The 24,311-nt window shown below is 33.8% G+C and overlaps 1 protein-coding gene across 1 annotated transcript in view; it reads left to right on the top strand.

Annotated features, from left to right (window-relative positions):
• The window catches only part of smash (smallish), a 138,608-nt gene that overhangs the window by 32,740 nt on the left and 81,557 nt on the right, over positions 1 to 24,311 (top strand). The window contains exon 3 of the mRNA XM_077428180.1: positions 19,241 to 19,289. The gene's annotated coding sequence lies outside the window, so the exon portion shown is untranslated. The remainder of the gene's footprint in view (positions 1 to 19,240; positions 19,290 to 24,311) is intronic.

Below are 24,311 nucleotides of genomic sequence, written 5' to 3' on the forward strand. Positions count from 1 at the left end.
AATTAAACTATTAAAATGGACGAACTTTCGAATCGACATTTTAGACAAGGTCGTTATTCACGGAATGCAAGCGGCGGGATTATTATTTTATACATACTCTATGTATCTACTTATGCAAAAAAACAAAATGAAAACATTCACTGGGCAAATGTCAAATTGACAATTTCGTGTGACAGTGACATAATCAGCGTCTTAATTAGGAATCTATTAAATAAGCGATGAGAAAAAAAGCCATGCATAGTCTCGTTCCGCATATAATTTGCACCATACTAGTCTTGTTGGCATTTCAATGTTTTTATTATGAATTATTCAATTAGCATACTATTGCGATTTATATTTAATTGACTAATTATGCATGCTTTTTTGAGAAACGCTGTTTATAAATACTGCACTTAAAATTATCATAATTAATGAAAGTTGTAGGAGGACAAATCGATTGCTCCTGTGGCTGATACGGTTTATTCGTTTTATCCAATGAAATATCGAATATGTTAATATTAATTAATGAATTAATATACTATTTTCTGTCTTGTCCTTGACGTCATGCAAATTTTTCAAGCAGACGAATCAGCACTGCAGATTTATTAGTACTTACTAAGGATTGCAGTTTACGGTCAAATTTCATAAACCGGTAAACGGTAAATTATTTGTCCTACTTCTGGTATACCACTATTTACCGGTAAATGAAAAAAAATCTGGATTAGATAATTATGTACATATGTATATGTGGTTACTTTTCATAAAAACGTTAACCAAGATTGAATCGTAAATAATTAAAAATAAATCTCGTGTTAATAATGTCATATAAATGCATTAAAGTAAATTCTTGATAATTAGAGATCGGCGTCGAAGTTGCATTCATGCAAAAAAATGGTTTATTAATGCACTATTGTCAATTACTATTATCAACCTTTTTTGCTCTCTTGCTTTGTAGGACAATAGTAAATCATTTGTGCATGAAAGGAACTTTGACGCCGATCTCTGGTAATAAATTAGTTTAATTTTTTTTATATTTTTAACCCTTTGGCTGCTACGAGGTTTTTCAATGTCCAAGCGAAAAATGCTAACATTTGTAATTATTTTGAAAAAAATAAATATAATATTTTTTTTTTACATACTTACTTCGCCGAACGCGCGTAATTTTTATAATACTTTATATACATTTTTAAGAATCAGTTGTGGACTCGTGCTCTCTCTTTCTGTCTTGCTTTTACATGCGTGCGTGCGAAAGAGATACCTACATATATAAGTTTTGACGATTGTTTTCCGACGCTTTATTTTTTTCAATAATCTATTTTTAGACATCGATGTATCCTTACAACATGCGATATATTCGAAACAGGTAGCGGTCTTTCTCTCTTTCTTTCTTGGTTTTAATTGTGTACGTTTGAGCGAGACACACAAGGATGCGAAGTTTCTAATAATCAAATAATTTTTCAACATGTATCATAAACATTTTGTATACATATCAGTTGCATTTGATTGATTGCACGAATTCGTGACGTCTCTTGACCTATATAATTGAAAGCGGATTTCCATTGTTTTTTGCCATTTATTTTAACTCTGCAAAATGATATCGGACAGTGAAAGTGACGAAAGCGAAGTAATAGCTCCTCGCCGAGGAACTCGACAAATCAGCAGCTCTACTGATTCTGAAAATGAATTTATCGACAATAATCAATTCCCAAGTAATAACTCCTTATATGACATTGACAACGAACCCGAAATTTACTTTGATGATGAACCCGAAATTGAAGAGCTTTTATTTAAAAAATTGATAAATATTTATGAAGCTTGATTGAAAAATAAATATAAATACGTTTATAAAAAAAATGTTTCGTGCCACTGATGCGCTGGCGGCTCAAAGAAAGTATTGAAATACGTAGAGGTAGGATAGTCACAGTGCTATCCATTGTTCGGCAAACCTTTAACAATGCATTTACAACCTTTGAACAATACACGGCCCCCTCAGGCTCCAGTGACTAGAAATACGACAATTAATGACGACAACAACGATCGTCGTAGCAATCTTCGCCGATTTCAAAACAACGATTTATCGTTGTTGTAGCAGTCAAAGGTTAACCAATCATATTTATTTATTTAAAGTTTGGACTATTTGAAAGTTTCAATCATAATTGAAACGAACGTCTGATCGCATTTATTACGATTTGGTTGGTTGTGTTGCCAATGAATTTATCAATTTGAAATTGCCACATTTAATGCTGAAAATAAACATATTCCAGACAACCTAATCCATAATACGCCACTAATTACATAATTAATGTAATATTTTGCAATATCATGCCTTTACATATATATACTTAATTCATAAAAAAATAGTTTACGGTAAATACCGGAAAATTTTAAAATTTACCGGTACTTACCGATGGCGACATTTCTTCTGATTTACCGGTATACCGTTATTGCAATCCCTAATACCTACCTATCTATGATATGTAATATATGTAAGTGAGTATGTAATATTAATAGAATTAAATGTGTGACAAATATGTAGTCGAATTAAATTGACTGGCTTTACTATTTACTGACAGGTAAATAATATAAGATATATTTTGTATTAATTTTACATATGAAACAAAGCGTCAAAAATCTTCTCAAGTAAAAATACATATGTAGTACAAAAATTATTTTATTTCACGCCTTTTTAAATATGTATATAATATTAATTTCGAATCTCTTTAAGAAACAAATGAATATCATACGCGAAAAAAAATGGTGGCGTGCGCAAAGAAAGAATAGTTGTACTTTACTTTTAAATCACTCAGTGTCGCAAAACTTGTTAGTGATAATCGTGATGTCTGAAGATTAATTGAAAGGGATATGTGCTATAATTTTGTGCAAAAACCAATTTCACACGTGATAAATTACCGCCAGTAAAAATTGTGACAGTCGAACCAATTGATGTAAGTAAGATTTTCTCAAAATCATATTAAATGAAAATTAAACATGTTTTTAAACATCAACTGTGTATATTTTGATGTTGATTTTAAGAGTTGAATATATGTATAATATGTTTATGTACGTGCTATTTGCCCGCGTGCAACTAACGATTCCGTTACTGGACAACTAAATTTAAATAATAAAAAAAATGAATATATAATTAATTAAATTTAAAAATTGAAGTTCAGTAAAAAGCATCGACCTCGCGACCGTTGCTTTTTCCGGTATGTAAATATATGTATTCCGTAAATCCTTATTATATCAGTAGATACATTATTTTTAAAAAAATATTGAAAACTCATTTTCTTTTGTAAAACTGCTAGAATTATACGTATTTAAGATGGTGTATTTTGAGGTACATTCGCTCATTGAGTGCAATACATTTGAGTTACATGTATCAAATACATACAATATCTACTTACCAGTAGTAGGCATGTCGTGGAAATCTCCCCGTTTTCATCGCACGGCCTTACTTACGTGTGCGCGAGCATTATTCATACAAGGTGACTAGGTGACGTCATATCGGGTCCCCTTGTATCCTGGTCGCGCACACGTTAGTAAAGCTGTGCGATAAAAGAAGGGAGATTTTTTTAGCACGCTATTGATACATACCTGCATACATATTTATGCAGCCATTTATTATCTTACTATTATCCATATCAATCAATGGTTCGGTCATATTTCCTTCGGCCATTATGAAAAAATTTACAAAACTAAAATGTTTTGTTCTCGATAAATTTAAAATCAGTGTTGGCTATTTCAGTTTTTCAGATTTGACACAATTTTTTTTCACCCGACCGCGGACAAACAATTTCATCAAGTAGCCAGGTTGAAAGATCGACTTTTTCAAAAAAATGAGAATTTTCATCATTATTAAATTGGTTGTTGAAATTCATATGGGTTAGTAGACAATAATCGACGTTTCAAAATTATCTGTCGTACAATGTAATAACTTTTCTTTGGGAAGAGAATGGAATTGATGAACGTTTTTGGAATGGAATATTTTTAAATTCATCTGAAAGAATTACATTGTAAACTCTTATTTACATGAAAAATTGAATATATTATGTCTAAAAGTGTTTTAAAGTAGTTGACCTCTTGGATTATTTTGTAACTTTGACCAATGGTTCTGAGAACTCCCATTTTTTCAACAACCGGCTCTAGAGAACCGGGAGAACCTGCTTCCAGCACACCGCTGCATAAAAGTATTTGACTGTTTATGGCGAATTGTGTCGACGAATTCGTCACCGCTGGGTAGACGGGAATTTGCAGGCTTCGCTTACACCGCTTACCATTTCGGACCAGGCCCTTACCAAGTACCCGGGCCCCGAGAATTCGTATGCACATGTATGCATATGCACAAAAGTACTAAATTGTACTGTTTTAGGTCATTCCAAATATTATATATGAATATTGATAAGGATGATGGAGTAAATCTGTCGAATAGCAGTGGTAATCGAAACTCCAACCTCGAAGTTCACGTGCTTCATAATATACGGCTTGTATACATATTTCTTGGAATCCCGCCCCACATTGCATCGGTTGCGGTATAGATCGAAGCATCGCTGACAAAGCTCATTGAATGACAGACAGCCCGTTGCAGCAAGCCGACGACATTCGCGAATAAAAAATGAAGAAATAAACAAAACTGGTATCGAGAATTGGGTCAGTGGTGTGTCTCGTTTCGGGTGTGCATTGTGTGCCCTTGCCAAGGCTCGCCAATACCGGTCAAACCGGAGTGCCGGCCCTCCCAAAGGGCCGAAGCACACGCTGAACGTGAACGGTACTCTAGCGCTGTTTACCGTTTTCACCGGAATTCGCGCATTTGCATTATAGCTTGCTCCGTTACCCATGTCTAGTAGGCATTCGTCGAACCGATGATAATGCTCACGCACCGCTGCTGCAGGGCATCTACATAGTATAAGTATGTACATACATATGTATAACAGCTTGGATCTTATTGACCTACCATTCTCTAATGAAATCTGCTTATCTTTCAGCATGTGGTTTAATTCATTGATGTCAATTCACCTTTTTGTTTTCTCTTGCCATTCACGTAGTCTGTAACAAATTCTGCAGACCCTAGCAATTTGTCGGTTCTAGGGTTTTCGAAGAGACCAACCACTTGCTGCCAACAGACAAACCTTTTTTACAAGGCTTTTCTATGTTTCACTTCACAAACGATTGAGCTAAAATTCCTACAGTCTTCCAATCGTTTTGAAACATTTTGCGCGGTTAGGTCAATAATAGAAATTTCAATGGATTTTTATATTTCGATGGTGAAAAATAATCGTAATAAACACTTCTAAACCGTGACGTTTATTGTTCACTACACAATGTTGTCTATCGGATAATTTTTCTTGAATTCGACCATGTCTTTTCAGATTTGTTATTAAATAATGGACCGGACATTATACACATACATAATACTGTTTTTGAATTAACTTAATGATTTTCTTTATGTACATTAAAACGGAATATTTGGGTTAGAAGTGTGACAAAAGCGGTTGATGTAATAATGAAAGTAAAAAAATTCAAATGGCATTGGACGTAGCTACAAGAACGGACGATAGATTGATGGACGAAAGAAGTGCTCGAACGGTACCCGAGAAAATTTAAAAGAGTGCAAGGATGGCTACGGGCGGGGGATAGTTGGATGAAATTAGTAAAAACGAGTGTGATGAGATGTATGAGAGTTCCTCAAAACAGAGACGAATGGAAACGTATTAAAGAGGCCTTCGTCCAGCATTGATGATCAAAGATCGGCGTTGGGACGATACTTTTTGCACAAAAAATAGTTCACTATTGCCAATTTTTTTTCTCGCTTTATTTGTATGTAATTGACAATAGTGAACCATTTTTTTGTCATTAAAAGCAACTTGACCGCCGATCTCTGGTGATGACATATCTGTAAATATGCAACGATGAAGTTTTTTTTGTCCTTATGTTCAGATGATTGCATTTGACAACATTATTTTTTGTTCGTAAAACGGATTCGAGAGATAGATTCTTGTGGAGTATGTCTATAGCTGCATGCATAACTTTTAACCGTACGAGGAACGTCTGTCAAAAAAATCTACGTGAATGTCTAATATTTTACTGTTAACCCGGTCTATGTGTACATAATAAACGAATTTATCCTTGATGACGTTTCGGGTGCATGAATACGTTTCATAAGGTGAAAGTTTCGCATGGAAGTTCAATTTCCTGTAAAATTTAAATTATTCAAATCACATCGGTGTCCTCTCCCGTCACCACCACCAGCTTGCTGAATGAAAAACCGAGACCTTCAAACCAGTAGTTGATTTTAATTGGTCGACGCGTGTGAACGCGCATTTCGACCGGTTCAAATAAGGAAATTAGCTGTATATTTTTGTTCAGATGTAGGTTTTGTATGCGTGCGTTATTATCAATAGCCGAATATCCTGAAACTAAAATAAAATTTAGACTTAAACTTAGACTGACATATTGTGCTGTTGTACAACAGACAGACATATGTATGTATGTATGTATGTACTTAATGTTATAAAGTCCCTTCTAGCTATAGTTGATCTTTACTGACGAATATCGTGTATTAGTTTATATCAATTATTTGGATAGTTTATGTATGTATGTATATGTGGAAATAACTTTTAAATATATATGTATATCTTGTGGTTTTCATTGATGATCTACTAATGCTGTGCTACTAATATTACTGTGATATTTCCATAAAAGTTACACCCTACGTTCCAACACGCCCGCTGAATACCAGCAAGTGTTAAAATGCATCTTATTATTTAAGTCGTGTGTTTGGGCATATTAAGGCCGCATTAGAAATCCGACATGATATAGCTAGTTAGCATACGTTCTTAAACGTCGCTAATTCGAATGCAAATACTGATTATAACAATCAGACTAATGTATAATAATTGGCTCCAAGCCTACCATTTTCTTATTAGCAATCATTCACCTGTCTATTACTTTCGTACATTGTCTTTACTGTTCCGCTTAAAGTGTGTCAAAATTTTTTCTACTATTAAACAGTGGCCGTCGACACAAAAAAGCGTAATAATTTCACCTTGTTTGCATTTCGCTTGGCGGTCATTTTCTCTTAATTTACCACAGATTATTGCCAAATTACTCCATCGATCCAATGACGGTGGTTGGCAGTAGGCAGACTCCTAAGCCGCGAGCTTCTTCCGTCAATCAAAATCTCCTCCAGTTTCTAATTTTAATTAAAAATATCTTTTGAATACTGAGAGTTAATGTACTGAAGCTCGAGCATGCATGCTTTTTATTAGCTCTCACCTGTTGTGAACATTTCTTCAGTTGAGATTTTACCTGCGATTATAATCTTCATATCCAATACTGAATACTCATTACCGGCATTCTTTTGGCATATTTTATTTCAAGCGTTTATCTTTTATCTGATTGAAAAATACTATCATCATCTAAAAATAAGAGTACAAGAGTTGAATCAGAATTCATGTGATGGGTCAAATGAAGTGCTAATTGCAGTAACGCAAAATCTTCCTTCCCATTAGTCAATTGTTATTAGAGGACCGATTCCAATTTTCACCACCTGTTTTGCCGAATTTGTCTTTTGTTAGATTTTTCCGGCAATTTTCTCGATTTCACAGCGAGAAGTCTAAACGGCCATTACGAAACGTGGGAGTGTTTTACCTTGTTGGTCTTCGAATCTGTTCTCACAGCCTCGGACAAATTCATACTCAACGGGGGGTTTTTTTTTGCTTTTCTCATGCACAATTTCAATTTTTACTTTGTGTCTCGTTAACGAAATCATTTTGCAACGCCATTGTGCGTAAACGAGAATTTAGTAGTGTATGTAATTGATTCTCATGTCTTTCGATCAATTTTCCACCAATGAGAGTCTCAACGAACATCGACAACGTATCATATTAACAGACGAATATGAATACGTATGTACATATCTTCAGTGCACAATTTGCATAGATATATTATTTAATGCTTAACTCACCTGCCTCCACATCATTCGTTTCTGCTATGATGTGTGAATTCCATAAAAATTATTCATACTGTGGTGTTTGCTTATTACATAACAGTTTTAACCATATTGCATTCTCGATCTAAAAGTCCACAGTTCGATAGTCAAGGTCGTTCATAGTTCCTAGCAAGATTTATCGAATCTTGTTTTACCTTAATAATTAGTAATCAACCATTATTTCATTTTATTTACAACATTCCTGTACATATAATTGTGTTACCTACTCGTCAAATCTAAAATGTGTGTAGACTTACATATGTACGTATATATTTTCTTCAAGTATATTTAATTAACTGTGAGAATATTTTATTTATTCAAATAAGCTAGTGTTTGTATGTATATAGTATTCAAATAAGTTGAATTAGCCATACACTCCAAAATAATAAAAAAAAATAGGCATTAAGTGCAATTTTTCACCTCTTGGTTCGTATGATTCGTACGCGCGTTTCCATCGCACTGGGCAATTTTTCTCCATCAAATAAAAAGCGGAAAATTTACCGTAATAATAATGTGCAAGAGCGTGACCAAAAAAAAAAAAAAAAACACTTCTAGTAGGTACCTCCATTCTTGTAAACCGACATCCGCTACGTCATCATCTTTTCGATATTATTACTACTTACATAAGATGCACTTTTGGTACTTCTCCTTTTTTTTAGACTTGAACGTAAGATTGTCGCCTATCTAAACTACCTACCTATTGACAATACCTTTCACTTGCAAATCGTCATTTGATTCATAGTCTGTCATTTTCATAATGACTCTTGACTAGCACTACTCGCGAAGAAAGTATAAAGCCTGTTATACACAAGAAACGAGTAACATAATATTGCAATACAATCCTTATGAGTTGACAATATTGAATCTTACGTCTTTTCGTGTAATTTTTCACTGATTTGATCTACAAATTTCAACAAATAATATCAAACTGAAATTTGATTATTTTGATGTTTTTGGATAATTGATTTTCTTACTACCGAATATCGAATAGTTTTGTATTCAATGATGTTGAAGGTCGCAGAGCTATGATTTGTAAGTCTTGATTCACCGAGCACCAGACATAAACTACATACATAGATAGATACAACTTTTTTGAAATAAATTACTACTAGACAGACACTGCTGTGACAAAGTACTTTTGCTATGGAAAGTTTTTTTGTAATTATTGTGTGTGTTCTAGACGTAAGACTGAAGTATTGTGTTAAGCGTAAATATTACCATCATCCATCATCGATTTTTGGAATACTATTATCGTTAATGTATAGCAATAAGTGAGTAGGTAATGGAGGAAATGGAAATCGACATGACGAGTGTGTCTAAATAACAAATTTGAAGAGGGCGTGTCCGGTGAGAGTCGACCAATAATAAATACTATAATATAACCCAGAAGTTTTGCAACTGACGCCCGAAGCGTGCCAACCAGTTGACCAGTCGTTTTTGAAAGCCCTTACAATGGCTTTCACGCTGTTATAAACGGTCTCATTGTATTGTTTTATTTTTCCGGTATGTTATTATTGCCGCTCTTGGTTAATATAAGAGAAAAACGTCCATTTAACGCCTACGCATCAAACTCAATCACCCATCGTCAATATTTTCTTTTTATACTGGTACGATTAATTGATTTACATGTGAGAGCATTTTAAATATTTACGAGACAGCCGTGTTAGAGTTTCAACTCCAAAATCTGCTTTCAACTTTTGTTTTCAAAAGACGTCTATCGTTTTGCATGATAGAAGTCAAAGGGCTAATGCCGATTAATTTCATTAAACTATAAGTACTTCAATTTTTAACGATATATGATAAATGACTGTCAAAAAAGTGATAATCAAATCTCAATTTTAAGGATATTTTTCCTCTTCAATCCAAAACAAGTAATTGAATAAGTAAAATGTTTAATATTTGCGGTTGCAGAACAAAGTAGCGGTTTAATGCCATCATATTTTTGTAGGTACCTAAACAGGAACAGTTTGTGTTGAACAACAACAGTTTTTCTCTGGTCTACTGGTTCAAATCAACCGTCCGTGGATACCTGATAATTAATTGCCTTTTACCCATTGTCTGTGATATCTTTTAAAGTCACTTTTGTACTTTCTCGGTTAGTTTTTTTTTTATTTATTTTTTAGTTTTCATTTGAGCCCAATACTCTCGATAATCATCACTTGTGTCCGAATCAATTCGGAAGAGAAATTCTATTCACAGACAGACGTTCGTTTGTCCGTACTTATCCGGTCAATTTAAACTTCTTTGAAGCATTACAAGTTTTTCTTGTAACTGTAATAAATATTTCAACAATATCATTTTAAAAGTAACAAGTTCACTTTCGATTTATGACCTATTTCGATATGATCTTATACAAAGTTAGAATATTTTTGACTTTATAGATTGTACTTATGTACATACATATGAACGTCCATACATATTATGAAGAATTTGTGTTTTAATTTTATGTTAAGTTTAAGTATTGGGTCATTTTATGTACATATTTGTATAAGCTATCTGACAGGTAACAAAAATCACCTCAGATTTCAAACATTGTGATATTTATTTATATACCTATATACTGTCGATTTGAAGTGAGTATTACTTATCCCTTATCGAAACATTCAAGGGCCATGCTATATAGTGATTATGTTGAATTTTTCAACAAAACCTCTTCTTAGAAACTGGTTTTTGATTGGAATACCTCTCCCCGTGCCGTTATAATTCGATCAGGGCTGTAGCCCTTGGAATATTCTGCCTAATCGATGAACATTGTTCAATGTCTATGTTGCCAAACATACCTACTACTTTCCTATGCATTCCTTAGAAGTGTAATGACGTATGATAAATTCCATTTATATAATTGGAGAGCTCTTAAGCCTATCGCGATTGTTGTTTAATGATAGCCAATCCACATATGTATGAATATGTATTATATGTAAGTGTACGTTCTCGGATTTTCATTCGCTCAGACGATTGACTAGTTGTTTTTATCAAAATCTGAATAATCGCCCGTCAATAACCCTCGAGTTTCAATTAAAGAATGCAATTGTTTCAACTTAACATTCGAGAGCGAAAATGCATTCCAATTCCGATTAGGTATTTTAATTATAATGAATTATAATTAAAATACCTAATCGTTTTTAATAGTGCACTGTTTGATATTTAAAAGTTGCAGTCAATATTCGAGATTTGTTTTATAATTGGTATTTCATACATACATATGTCAATTTCTATTACATTGCAAATTCTGTGCTTTGCAAATTATCAATCTTCATGTTTTCCATTCCTTAATTTTCAAGTTCATCAACGTTTCATTTTGTTTATCAATAAATATATTATAAAACCAACAGATTATCAGTTTAGTTTTATGATATGTTTATGAAATATTCACATATACATACACATGTACATATGTACATATCGCATGACGTATTTAACGTCTTATGTATATACTTCGAAAGTTTGGAATAGATTACTGAAGTGTACCGTTAAAAATATTTTATTGTTTGTAAAGAACGATGAGAGCAACTCAATTTTGAAAATTTCGCCACATTCGTTATGTGGAAATGTGTGGAAAATGCACGCATCGACTTTTGTACATCTATGTACATATGAGATGCATTTTCTCGAAAACAAAAAAAAAGTACAACAGATCGGCCGATTGAAAGATACATCAAGGTTAAACTTTTATGTTAAATCGATTTACTAATTGATATGTCTATCTAACTTTTGACAGCCGCTTCGAGTTTGATTTCACCATTTATTTTTGCGCTACTCGTCTTGATCCACTGTTTTTTTTTAATACGTCAAATTGAATCAATTTCACTAGTGGCTACTTTATTACGACACCGTTGCTAATTTGATGCAACGGAAGTTCGCTTTGTATAGACCGGATCCGCTGATGTTTTGTCTGATATCGAGTATGTTACGTATGTATGTATGTGTATATCCGTGCAAATAAACCGTTAAGAAGTAGAATGGCAGCTTATGCCTTATGGGTTCATATGACATTCGCGTCCAACCCATTAGTGTGTCGCTCAAGAGATTCGGCACCGTTAATCGACTGATGGAATTCTACATTGCGTAATTTACCCGTTTCATATTATTGTATTATATATACACATGGGTGAGTATAACTGGTCGATTAATCTCAAGAGACAAGTTTGCTGCATTTGGATTTTGGAACAGGTTTCCTTTTACTTGCACATTATAACGTATATATATATTTATACATATATCGGCTTAATTTTTACTCGTAGATAAGAATTCTCGAAGCACTCAATAACACCATATGCTCCCAAGTGAACCACTTATGTACATGTGTAGCTTCCCTATCGGTGAGATTGAACGATTCTCCGCTTTTCGCTCTTCAGAGTTTCCAAATTGATCTACAGTTAAGTTGTTTTTTTCGTATGTAATTATATATATACGCGATGGTAATTATGCTGTCTATATGTGCATATGTGTATGCACCAAAGCGTGCAGTTTCGCAGTTGCGTGTCTCTAATATGAGAAAAATTATCCCTACCCGACGAAACAGCATTCCTTTTTCAAGAGGAGATGCACAGTAGCAGCATCAGCTTCTCAGAAAATTATCGACTACCAAAGGCACTGTAGAAATTCTAAAAAAAATAATATAAAATGAATTAGTGACTACAAAATTCTCATAGTAAGTCGCTATCACACCATTCAATGACAAAATGTTCGTGTGTAAAGTTACATAGCAATAAAAACTAATCACAGTTGACTAAATAAGTACATATACAAATATATTATACATACAAAACTAAAATATGAAATGCGAATTTGAGCTTGAGTTTCCTTCGTTATACTCTACTAACGAAAATTTCAGGTTCTTATAGGGATAACATTCATATCATCATCATTTACAGCCATTCACCATCCAGTGCTGGATAAAGGCCTCTCTAACACGCTTCCACTCGTTTCTGTTTCGCACAACTCAACACACATTTTCCTAACTTCTTCTACCCGTCTCCTTGCGGTTTTCCTTTTACTAAAACATATCTACGTTCGGGTACCATTCTAGAACTCCACCTTTCGTCCATACTTCCTATATTTTCTCGTTTTTCCGAGTATGCATCGTTCCATACTTCTTTGTGAAGCATCTTGGCGTTCAATGTACAAGTTTCACATCCAAACATCATATATGTGTGCATACATTTAAATTGAGCTTTAGTCTCACATGATGCGTTATACCTTTTAATCTGTACATTTGATGCTCAATTGCCTATCGCCTCGTTTCAATATCATTTTTACATACCTCCTTTATTTTGGATATTTCGTGACATATTTTTATTATTTATTTTGTTTTTATATTTATTTTGGATATTTCGTGACATATTTTTGAACATGTAAAAAAACTGTAGATCTCTACCAATTTTTAATCCTTGCTTAAGGCTAGTAAATTAAATCACATTCGGCTATTCGCAAACTAGAGCGGCAAATTATCGACACAATAAATTAATAATCAAGGCTAAACCTTCACAAAAATGATAAATTATTCATCTGTAGTTGTGAAAAATTATTAAATCATATAAAATCGAATATATGTATGATTAATGTCCCAGATGAGTAATACTAAAACTTTTAATATACGACCTAAGGTGCAAATCAGTTTATATGTGTAATTATTAAAAAATTGTACCCATTCCAGTTTTTTTACAACTAATTCTAATTACCCGCATATAACAACTTGAGTTCGATCATAATTGTAGTTCTAATTGTCCCATAATATCCTTGAAGTAATTCTCGCGCAAGTAATCATACCTGCAGCTTTAGAGTGTGTTTCTTAATTATACGACTTCGTTGAAACCTTACGCTTAAATCAAATTTAAACCGCAGCACTTTGTATGTATACATATGTATATGTATGTATAAATACCTAGGTGTGTAAAACCTTTTTTATTTTCGGTTATGCATGAGAACGAGTCGTTATGCAAATGTTTTGTAACTGCGTTTTAAACATTTTACGGAATTCGCCCAAGGATAGACAGATTATGTATGTGCGCGATTATCTTGTCTATCTTTCGTGCTATATTATATATGTATTATATAAGTGGAGTACTTAATGGACGTGTAAACCTTGATATACGATTTACTGTGTATGTATCTATATATACATACATATTTTTATATTATTTCATTAATTGTATTTTCTTTTGAAATGATCTGTACACGGATACAAAGCATGTGTGAAATGATGCAACATGGCCGACTGTCGACCCTGACCCTCCAAGGGACAAGGACACGTCCTCAGGTAAGGCCTTCACAGGTACCTTACAGGGGTGTATACATGACTCGTATAGTATTTTTGTTTATTTTTTATACATACGTATTACAGTTGTATTGTTTACAGAGTTTTTATTAGTTTTAACTAGTTTATTAGTAACAATAGATGAAGTTTTGTGATCATGTAAAATTCAACCTCGAGTTTTTGACTGATTTTTTTTATTATTATTTTACAATATGTTTAATCCTGGTATTTTGTCTTTACTTCTAAATAATAAATCTATGGAAATATATGACATACCTATTATCCAGTAGTTGCTTGTTTATTTTTTGTAAACAAATAAATGCATACATGAATCAGATTTAAAAAAAAATTGATTGAATATTCGACTTAGAGTAGTTTTTCAATATTTTTGTGAAACAAAAAGGTTGAAATTTTTGAATTTTGCATCGAATTCGATTACGATGTGTCATTTGTACAATGTTTCTGATATATCCTTTGCTTAGCCGCTTAGCATTGCCAGTGTTATGAAAGTTTATTTTTGTTTGTTATAAGATAGAAATTTCTCACATTCACTTTGACCTTGACCTTGTAAATTGGCGAAAACAATGAAATAAACAAAGAAAATGGAAAGTTTCAAACAATTTGGGAAAAAATTCAAGACTGAAATGTAAGCATTTCATTTTAGCTTGTGAATGTATTATATATAAAAATTTTGTGTATTCAAACCATGACTTATTTATTAATATGTACATTTCAGTGGCATGCTATATAAATTTTCCAGTTTTCATCGTAACAGCTTTACTTACGTGTGCTGTAAGGTTTTGAGATAAAAAAGGGAGATTTCCAAGGCAAGCCACTGGTACATTATACGAGTGTATTTATGTAGATAAAATAAAAAAATGGCTCATACATACATTTCCGAAAAAAAATTAGGAAACATCTTATTTAGATCGAATATTATGCTTAAGTTTAGTTTGGTAGCCTTTTAGTTGTTTCTGGATTTTTTTTTGGAATTCGTCAAGTATTTGCCCCCACAAAGTATCTTTTCAGTTGTAAATAAACATGACCCAATTAGTATAGATAGAAAAGTAAACTCCATTTTTCTATTTTATCAAACTCAAATATTATTTCAATGCACACATTGTCTATTTTGAACGAATACTTTCCCAATGAGTCAAAGTTTGCGCCGACCAAAAATCCCATGACTTTTATTATCGTATCTTTGACCGACCTTCACATTACTTGCCAGAAAAAAACATCAGCTTTTGTTTGATACTCACATTATATCAGATATGTGAGACATGTTTTCCGGGATTTTTTTACGTGAAAAAAACATTCAGCAAATATTTCCGATTGCATTATTACTACTTAAACAGTCTAGGCAGCAACAGCAGGTGTTTTCACGAAAAAAAATCTAGTATGTATGCAGGCATATGTACGTAGATTGTGGGTGTATATTTCATCAAGCAGGCATTGCAAAGGTTCATCGTAGGATGGTCGTATGGATTATAATTACTTAGATGATCTTTACTAATAGTCTTGCGTGTCGGTAAAATGCGCTTGGCAATCTTATGAAATATCCCATGCAAAAGCATGTTTTCAATTAATATTGCAACCGCTCACTCGTTCGAGACCACGCAGCTGTTGTTGTCTGTTGACCCAAAAATCACGCAGTAAAATAAAATTGGCATTTTAAATTTGAGTATGTACATATTGTATGTACATCAACTGAACCGAATAGGCTTTAAAATACGCACGTTTTTATTCCACTAAAGCAATCGACTTGTTTAATTAGGACTCTTATAAGATCTACATATGTACTATATAATATTTTCTTACATAAAATATTTACATCAATAGTAGTAAGCTTGGATCGAAAAATAGACTAATGATTTAAAGGTATTCTTCCATATTCTCTTGTTTTTCAAAGAGAGACCATTCGTATAATATAGAAATATCAATTATCTCCATCTTCTTCGTCTTAATCCTTTGCATTACGTTGACGAAAGATCCTTCACTTCTGTACCTTAATGCTTAGACAATATCTGAAGAACGCACTAAATCCGAATACATTCATTCATTCATCATATCACACATTAAATTAATCAAATTCTGCCCTCATCAAATTTCAATTGTCAAATTTGATAATCATTGTAAAAACATCAACTCTCTTAAAACTCTTTGATACATACATACATTTAGTTGAAAAGACTCATCTGACCCAGGAGTGACGACTGGAGTAGTGGGAGAATCGTGACCAATCATCCTTGGACCACTTTAGAAGACTGGACAAAATACGAGTAGATCTTAACCCATTTCGAGACGTGGACTGTAAATGTAGTTGACACGATGGGGCACCTCCAGCCTAGCGAATCGTGCCGGGCTGTTGAAGTGAATCTGAGATGACGCAGAGCGCGCGTGGTTGTGAGTAACTGAGTACCACATAGTAGAACCGGCTAGAGTAGACAACTCGTTGAGGAGGCTGTGTACTCTACTGAGTACCACGTGGCCGTGGTTCATCGTCCCCAGGTGACCTTGCCGTGTCCTATGGTCACACACAACCAAGAACCACCTTCGGTATACCCACATGAGTATGTATCTGCATTTTTTATGTGTTCTTTGCAAAGACGGTCTGCCACTCTGCTATTTGCGAGGAGTTTATACTCCTTCTTTGTCCGTTGAAATACATACCACATGTACGGTGACCATACATACATATACATAAACGAGTGCAAAACCATGACATTTTCAACTTTTAAAATAGCTGACAAACGAAATTTTCTTTTGAACGTATGCATGTTGTCTGTTAATACTTGATAAGTCTTCTTTACATCAGTTCAATTTTATTTTTTAACGTTTTTGCAGTGAACGCCTTTCGTTTCTTATTTTCCTTCTGCTCGAATCTCTGTCAGACGTATAAAAGTTTTCCGAATCTCTGTCAGACGTATACAAAATGAATAGTGCTTTTGGCTGATAACTGAAAGTCTTCCAATTCAATGTCCTTGTTGGCTTCAATTATTCAATAATATTAAATAATAAAATTTTAACTCATCATTCCAGGAGCAATCTTTAAATGCGCTCATAATAATTAACAGGTTTATGTATTTAACAATCCAATGACATTTCCAATTGAAAATATTTTTTGTAGTGAATTTCTCCCGAGTTAATTTTAAATTAATGGATTCACATACTCGCACTTTTTGTCTTTTGTAATAATTGAACCGTTATATTTGAACATAATAGAGATAACGAGATCATAACGAGAAATATCAAAAATACTAAAAAATGCTTTTCCGAGATTCTGGACATATCGAATTAAAAGTAGTGATAGCAATTTGTGAATTAAGTCAAACTGAAATAGCGAAATTTTTTTTAGTTATTTTGTATCGAGATTTTCATTTATTACTAGACTAATATTCGGACCTATGTAAATGGGTGCATACCAGTGGCGTGCTGTAATTTCTCCCTGTTTTCGTCGCACAGCCTTACTTACGTGTGTGTGTGTGTGAGCAGGACACAAGAGGATGCGGTATGACGTCTCAGCATCCTCTTAAATCCTACTCGCACAAATGTAAATAAAGTTTTGAGATAAAAACAGTGAAATTTCATACAGGTGCATACATGGAGATATATTGGAAAAAGGAAACTTGACATGTAGAATTCACATATACCGATTTTATTTAACTTTTATAAACGATTACTTCAAATAGATACCTAAGAATGACAATTTCGCACATGGCGATCTCGCACACGACATGTAAAACTCATACACGGAATATCTGGCACTAGAAAATTTCATCCACGCGAACTTGAATGCCAGATATTCCGTAATTTGAATGCCAGATATTCCGTATTCATGATTTATTTTTTGAAGTACCGTACCTTCAATTCAGACACGCACTCCAATTTTTACATGTTGTTAAATATTAACTGGTCGTTTGTGTTGCATTGAGAAATTTACAACATCGGCGGCAACCCATCAAAGGAGACGCGTCTTTGAAAACCCGGACGCCTGGTCACCCCAGCGGCGAGTACCGTATTAATAATTATTGACTAATTGAAAACGTTAAAATGCTTCGGATTGTAAGCGCGCGCGTTCTTTCTCAATCGATTTAGCGTTTTCGCAATTAAAAAATACAGTTAGAATAGTAATCGAAGCCGACCACGCGCTATTTATTCACGAGTCAATCACCGACCGCCTGACCATTTGCTTTTTGTTGTTACCGGTGTTCGGAAACGAATTAACACATTTCTGACCGGCCGTCGATGTGCTTCAAGGTTAGGTCAAGTCCGAATTTTTCGATAGTCATCACTTTTCGTAACGGTTCACGCTCGACTCCTTGTCTAACAAGATTCATTGCAGGATTGTGGATTTATTTATGGTGATGTGCTGTGATATGCGTTATTGATGAATATGGATAGTTAGTTTTTTCTGTACATCGTAAATTGCTACTTTGCATTCTTCGAAATTGACGCACATATGTACTTCGAACTTACTCATTTGAATAATTTTTTGACATTCAAAATGATGTACATATGTATTAAATTTCTGATACCAAAAAAAATTAATAGTGAGATTAATTAATCATCCTTGCCGACTTGCCCATTTGCAATTCCACAACCAGTGAAGATCTACATACTTAAAATCAAAAGAAAACAACAACTCCAATTTTAGGATACAGTTCTGGAAGCAGTTCTTTGAATATTGGCAAAAATAAAACATATATACATATGCTATTATAAAATATGTATGTTTTATTTTTGTGGCTCTTCCATATGGGCTGCGGGCTATATATGTACATACAGCCCTCTCAGTATTATAGTACAATATGCATGCTGTTTTTACTTGCATTCGGTCATCGGTATGGTCAACGAGCTACTACATACAGCCCAATGATTCAATGATTCATCTCTGCAGCCTCGCCACTATGAATTATGTACTTTCGATTGTTACAAATATGTGACAATCGAAAATCTTTATATACTTTTATGTGTACGTAATATTTATAAGAAATAAATTTTTATTTTTTTGTTTACAGATTGCAAATATTCAAATTCTTCTGTTTGATCATCGGCTGGTTCGAAAATGTAAGTTCATTTTTTAAGAAATCGCCAAACTTTATTGATATTTGTTCACTTTGCATGTTTTGTAGTGTTGCATTTCCGAGTTGATTTTTGTTTAATGTTTGTTGAAATTTGTTTTCTGAACATATGTAAGTAATATCCTCGAACCAGTTACTTATCCAGAGGTTGTATTGCACAAAAATGAATCGTATTTCGCGGCTGTTCTGCGAAGGATAGAGATTCTCGTGATGCTCGCTCGGTCGTGGGCCATTTTTCTCGCCCGGGGTTCCCAAGGTGAATTGGCCAATTTCAGAGGTAATTTTTCCTCGGAATGTAATCCCCTGGGTACGTATGGGCGGCACACCGCTGCCAATTTGGTGTGTACCTGAATCACCTGAATATTTATTGTTTTGTGCGTCACGAAGTCTCTTTCTCTCTTTCCTTCACTTGCACATCGAATCCCCTCACTTTGAAGTTTCAGAGTTACGAATTTCAGGCCGGGAGTCTCAAGGTTCCGGACGCTCGTATCCATTTTTATGGTTTTTTGATTTCAATATGTTTACAATCGAGATCTCCTTACGCGATAAAAAATAAATAGCCATTATTAAAAGTAACGTTTCGTTCGACCCACTTTCGTCACGTACATACATACGTAGATACTTAATTTTTTGAATGGAACATCGTATTCGCGAAACTGTCAATTGTTCGCTATTACCCATTGCGATTTTTGGTTCTCAAAATTGTACCATTACAATAGACGTACGTGCACGTCCAATGGCTATTTATATGTAATATACTCTTTAAGTGTGAAGTAGATTTGAAGTACCATCTGGTTTATACATTTACACACTTTGTTTTCTACATAAATACATATATATGTACACTCGGAGTTCCACGAAATTCAAGATTTCGAGAACCGCGCTTATTTATTTTTTGGTATAATTTATTTATGTAAATTTGCACCTTCTCGTCACTATTTTCAAACAATTATTGTAACTAATTAATTAATAATATCTAATAATTTATTTTTTGTGAATAACTGATTAGGTAAACAAAGTAATGCTTAATTATAGTACTACGTACTGGTGGCAGCGTATACAAACGTTTTACCAAATTGTCGATTGGTGGGAATTAGATTCCTTGAATTATCCACTATCATAACGGACTATAACCAGCAACATAGCTCAATGGTTAGCGTATATAATGCTAACAAATAGAGGGTCACGGGTTCAATCCCAGATCCTGTGTTGCTGGCCAGATTTTGTATATACATATTTTTATTTGTATTTATACTTTGTATTTACATATATATATATATTGTATTACATATATATTTGTATACTTTGTATTTATACTTTGTATTTATACTTTGTATTTACCGCCATCTATTGAAAATTTTATTTAATTAATTAATTTTTTTACCTGTATTTTATATTGTTTATACATATGTAGGTAGGTAGGCAGTTTTTACCATTTTTTTCATATTAAACAATTAAATGTAAATATTAAATTAAATATATTTTAAAGGTATTTGAAAAAAATTCAACTCCGTGGGGATCGAATACATGACCGACGACACATTTATTTTAATTTTTTATATTTATTAACTTAATATGCCAACACCCATGCCTTGATATGCCATCAGGTACAACATTAGTTCTTATATTTTGTTCGCATAAAGATTTTCTAGAAAGCGAAGATTATTAGATGTCCTGTATTTCATAATATCACACATATGTATGTACCTACGTAAATAAATTCTTCTTTCTAGACTATTCAGTCTAAACTATGATATCCCTCTGTATAAAGTTACCGATCTCTGTCTTCGGCACTGATTAATTATCAATTTAAATTCAATACGCACGCACTCCTCGATCTCGATGCGTTTAATGACATTAGACATCAGTGACAAACGAAAAGTGGTCCCTCGTGCTTCTGTTGTTGTTTATTCCATCTCCGATTATTCCTGGGAACTATCTAGTATGTGTTCTCCTCGTCTGGCGACAGGTCGTCGTACATGTATCTGTCAGTCTGATCTAGCAAGTCCTTGGATTGATCGCATTCTGATGGCGCGCGTGGCTGCCCACCCGGCGCCACTGCCTCTTGGATTAATTTCAAATCCATCTCTTCGTGTCTTTGTGTGCCCATCGAACCGCTTATCTCGACCGACCGGTAGACATTAATCTCGCCATCGTCGTCGAACACTCGCTCTAGCCATATAGCCTGCGTATCCTGAAAAATTTACTCAACATTTGAAATGCAGATGCCGCATTCGATATCGAACCCGTTTTCACTTGTAAAAATCGATCCGACTCACTTTACGACCGATTAAATTCAATTTGTATTAGATTGTTGTAAAATTGTTCTTATCGCACGCATCCGACCATAGATGTGTACTGTCATGTACGGAAATCGTCTGAGAAATGAGTGGTTGTTTATTGATTAAATACCTATAATACAACATGTAACTTATCCATTTTGTATTCTTCTTCTTCTTCTTCTAATGCCGAATCCGTATTCGGATGTGAATTCCTCCCTATCATGGGCAAGCCGAAACAATTTTTCGAGTCCGAGTCCCATCCATGACCTGACGTTCCAGAGCCAGGAGAGCTCATTTCTCCCAAGCCACCGTTTGCCTTCTAGTTTCCTTCTATTTGACATCTATGATTGTTTGTAGGAGGCGATATTTGGGGCCGCGAATAATGTGACCAAAATATTCTCAAAATAAGTGTCTTGAAGTTCTCTCTTTTTATGAAGAAGCTGGAGAACCGTTTCGTTCCTCACATCTTCCATGAGATCTTTAACATCCGTGCAGGAACACTGACCATATATATAGATTTTGTATTACTGTGCACAAAATCGCTCTGGATGATGATAATTTCCGTATCTTAATTCGTTTCTACTTAATTCTGGTAAAACCCCTAGTTATAAATAAATAAAAGCTTTTGAAAATGACGGTAGTATGTAGATAAATATTAAAAGCTTCGCGGCAATATATGTATATATACATATACATATATAGGTATAATATGTATAAACCACAGAGTAAAATGCTATTTTTATTTATTATTTATTATATACCAGATTGGCGCTGCAGCACATCGTGCATTATTAGCATTAATTGAAATTCTTCGAGTTGGCACGCAAATCGAACAACAAATTGCCTGCAATTTCCATCAACTCCAATTTCGTCTTTCAATCAACAATCATTACCGGCCAAAGATCTTCATCAGCGAGAACTGTAATTTGACGATGACTTTTCGACCCAATCCTACAAATTAATTATAACCGCTTCTGCAAAATAAATTTTAGCACTATGTTCGTTTTTATCACTCGATAATCATCATCATCATCAACACCCACGTTCGTTCATTTTCACTTATGTTTTTTAGCTACGACCACTTTAGATCGGTCGACGTCGTTTAACTGTCGAAACGCACGTTGCCTTATCTGTATTTTATATAGGAAGTTTAGATTGAATGATAACTCTCACATTATTATAATCATTCATAACGTTGTAACAGTTTCTAGCAAAGAATGACAACATTTGCTTGTTATTGGATACCACCTACCCAAAGAGTGAAATTTTTGAACCATCTTCCGATTTAATTCTAACATTTATCTGTCACATTACTTTCACGTTTGGTTTTTTTTTTATTCGTCGCAATTGGGTTGACTTGAGTCGAGGTTAAACCGCTCATTCTCCTCAACGATTTGCGGTTACATCTTTCGAAAATTGGAACATCCTGTCGTGTTATGTATCGCTTTTCTCTTTTGACGCGAGGAACGCACTTCTGAATTGAAGGTTCCGTTTTTTTTATTTTTATTATTATTATAATAATAGTTATGAAACGCAGTAGATCGATATATCAAAGTGTGGCCATTGTTCCGCATATTTCGGCCAACACCTTTTTAATTTATATTGTTTTACAAGGCGTTTTGAAGGTCAGCATTATTGAATAAAAACGTTGACTACCTTTACAAATTATATAATCTTTCTTGTTGGAGTTACAAGTTTTTACTTTATCTATGTACGTAGTAACAATAGATGAAGTTTTGTGATCATGCGAAAATTCGAATTCGAGATTTTGACTAATTCGAACTCAGAATCGATCACTGATCACGTTTTCGTGATCTAGAAAAAATGTGTGTGTTTATCTATGAATTTTGGGAATTTTTTTTATATGTTTGCATGTGTCCAGATTATCCATTTTCTGAGATAACCTGGACCTGAGCAACCGATATTTTTGAGCCCCTCATTTTCTAAAAAAAATCAAACCATGAGGAAGAAAAACTTTAAAAGAATATTTTGCAAAAATAAAAGTACAGTTTTTTTTGTATTTAATATTTATTTTCTTAGAAAAATTATATAACTCTTCGTGATTTAGCACAAACAAAATCAGAAGATATTTCAGATAAATCTTTTTTATACATTTGTGATTTCTGCATATAACTTCTGTATACATTTTTATGTGTATCTTAAATTGTGAGGCCTATGGCAACAACCCCTTCTGCGCCCCCACCCCCCCTCTGATATGGACTGCGTGTATAACCACACATTTTTGTTAGAACAACGTACTAAAACAGTGTACTATAAGAAAAGTACTATAAGGTACATTTTGGTGTAGGTACATATGTACATATCTATGCAACCTTGACCCATAAGAAATAAACTGTACATTAATGCATACTTTACGATGTTGTAAAGACTTAAACCGCTACTCCGTACGTGTTATTCCATCAGGACAAAATTTTTAGTAAAACGTTGAATTATTTCGTTGCGGTTTGACATCGTTTTTCGTATAATAACATTAAAAATACAACAAAAATGATAATTTCTCACCAAACCACACTCAATCCCCGTTATTCGTTCACACTGTATGCATAGATTTTGATCACTCGAAAGTTGAAAATGGTGATGGTATACATATGTATGTGTGTATATACTAACCATAAAGAGAAGCATTTCTAATCATATCGCACGATTGTTCATCGAGCGGTGGAAACAGTTGTGCATAAATTGCACTTGTGCATCGTAAACATCCG

The sequence above is a fragment of the Arctopsyche grandis genome, chromosome 1 (genome assembly GCF_051622035.1).
Source record: "Arctopsyche grandis isolate Sample6627 chromosome 1, ASM5162203v2, whole genome shotgun sequence".
Lineage (NCBI taxonomy): Eukaryota > Metazoa > Arthropoda > Insecta > Trichoptera > Hydropsychidae > Arctopsyche > Arctopsyche grandis.